The sequence below is a fragment of the Pteropus vampyrus genome, unplaced genomic scaffold (assembly GCF_000151845.1).
Source record: "Pteropus vampyrus isolate Shadow unplaced genomic scaffold, Pvam_2.0 Scaffold18, whole genome shotgun sequence".
NCBI lineage: Eukaryota > Metazoa > Chordata > Mammalia > Chiroptera > Pteropodidae > Pteropus > Pteropus vampyrus.
The window spans coordinates 2,371,077-2,373,632 of NW_011888799.1; the positions used below are offsets into that span (position 1 = coordinate 2,371,077).

The window sequence follows — 2,556 nt, forward strand, 5'->3', positions numbered from 1 at the left end:
GCATGAGTAAATAAGAATTTCTATGAATTGGAAAAGTGAAGTTAATTTGAACCAGTTTTATGTAATATTTTTATATGTTCTCAGTTAAATCTCTAAGTTTCAGGATAATACCAAGTACTCAGAGTTTTACGTGTCCCAGTGGATAAATCTTAGGAAGCAAAATCAGAAAATTTCTGATAAGTTTTATTGTAAGCAAACATCTAGTAAAACAGTTGGGGGTACATAATAATCCTGACGTGATCAGTTATAACCTAGAAAATGGGATGAAGAAATTTACTCAGTGTGATAACTGTGGTGTAGAAGAATTTAAAAGAAGTTTAACATTCTCCCTGGATTAAGAATAATATTAGAAATATCAATTAGATATGGATTAGGCTGTGAATATTGAGACATAAAAAATAGTGGCTTAATGTATAAGAATTTTATTCTCTTTAAATTCTTCTGCGTTTCTACTCTATCATGGTTTCCAGCTTCAGAGTCATCTTATCAGCTAAGATGCGACAGTAGCATCTCTGTTTCGTTGCAGTCAGTTGATTGAATCACCTGCCTTCAAACAAACCAGGGTATTTCATACAATGTGCCCTTTGCATCTCACGGTGTAGAATTTAATCACACCAGCTTCAAGGCAGGCTGAGAAATGTAGTTTTTAATCTGGATAGCGATGTACCCAGCTTGCAACTGGGGTTCTTTGGCTAAGGAAGAAGGAAAGAAGGAATATTGATAGGCAACCAGCAATCTCTGTATTCCCAGCAGTTAGCAAGGTATCTGGCCTATTGACAGTACTCAGTAAATGGTCAAGGTTTGAAAGCTTCTTATTGTATTTCCCTAAAATGAGTGACCTCTCTTCCCTTTACTTGTTTTTGAACCCTTAACCTTACTCTCTGGACTTTTGGATCTGACTCATTCTCAACCTGTAGCTACTTTCTGAGGCCTTGGCTTCCTTTCCATCTCTATGTTTGTCCTTTCCAGCATTTTTCTCGTCATTTCCGTCTTTATTTCCTTTCACACCCATGAGGTTTTTAAATGGTACATGTCAGCCAAAGAACTCTATAATTCTAATTGAAAAGAGTAATTGAAGAGAGGAAATTAAAATTACCTAAGTAGACTAATCAGTGTGAAATTCTAAACTAACTTTCTCTTTCAATAACACTTCGATCATAATTATCCCTGTATTTATTCGGTTTTCTTTTTTTTATTTTCTTTTCTATTTTCTTAACCGAAAGATAAACAGATGCTTAATTTTTGCTACACAAAGTGGTATGTTTGTGTCTTTGTTAGTTTAAAGAAAATGGAAATGTGTAAAAGCGAGTGATGTGGCCTTAATAAATATGCATAGTCCAATATACATTTTTGAGAAAGGAGGGAGGTTTTATGAATTTAATGTTTTTCCAATACACCTTAGAATCTGAATTTGGAATTTGAAATGTATTTATATTCATGAAATGCAATTTATATCAATAATTGGAAATTAAATAATTTTAACTTTTAGAACCCCGGATATGCTGGGCGCCAAGAACTACCAGAAAACTTAAAAATTCAGTTTAGAACGGTTGCTATGATGGTTCCTGATAGACAGGTATGCATTGGGATTTTAAAGCTGAGTATAATTTATGTTCTTAACTTGTTGTTTACTAAAGTTGTTGAAAAACCTCACTATATTAATTTTTCAGATCATTATGCGAGTTAAACTTGCAAGCTGTGGTTTTCTTGAAAATGTTATCTTGGCTCAAAAGTTTTATGTTCTTTATAAACTCTGTGAGGAGCAACTTACTAAGCAGGTAACTCTGTGTATTTTTTCTTCCCTTAGCCAGAGAACTTGTTTTTTTTACTTTACAATTTTAACTTGATAAGTGCTAATCAACGAGCTTTAAAAAATCTCATTGACTCTTTTCTAAAATGTATTTATAAAAACTTTGACTTGTTGGTTACGTATTTTTAAAACTTTCATTTTGGAATAATTATAGATTCAAAGGAAGTTGCAAAGAAATGTTCAGAGGTCTCGTGTATTCTTCCTCTGCTTTCTGCAGTGTCGATGTTTTACAACTATAGTACGATAACAAAACCAGGAAATTGATATTGCTACAATTCACAGAGTTTAAGATTTCACCAACTATACATGCACTCATGTGTATGTGTTTGTGTATGCATGTGTTTCAGTGCAATTGCGTCACATGTGTAGATTCGTATAACCACCACCACAGTCAACATATGGAACTGTTTTATTACCACAAGGTTCCCTCATGCCACTCTTTTATAGCCACAGCCACTTCTCTCTCAAATCTCTAACTCCTTGAAGCCATTAATCTTTTCTCCATTTCTATAATTTTATTTCAAGAATGTCATGTAAATGAAATCACATAGTATAAAACCGGTTGGTTATACATTTTAATCTGTATCAGATCATCTTATTCTCAAAGATATTTAAAGTGTGAACACTGTATCATACAGCTTGATCTTTCCAATGGAATGATCATTTTTCAGTCAAAGGAAAAGTGGAAGAATTGAGCTAATAAAACTTTGCAGTTTAGCCCCTCCAAAACTACAGTATATATGTAT

General features: G+C 33.2%; 1 protein-coding gene across 1 annotated transcript in view; it reads left to right on the top strand.

The window, feature by feature from the left end:
• The window catches only part of DNAH8 (dynein axonemal heavy chain 8), a 339,355-nt gene that overhangs the window by 175,818 nt on the left and 160,981 nt on the right, over window positions 1-2,556 (top strand). The window lies entirely within an intron of this gene.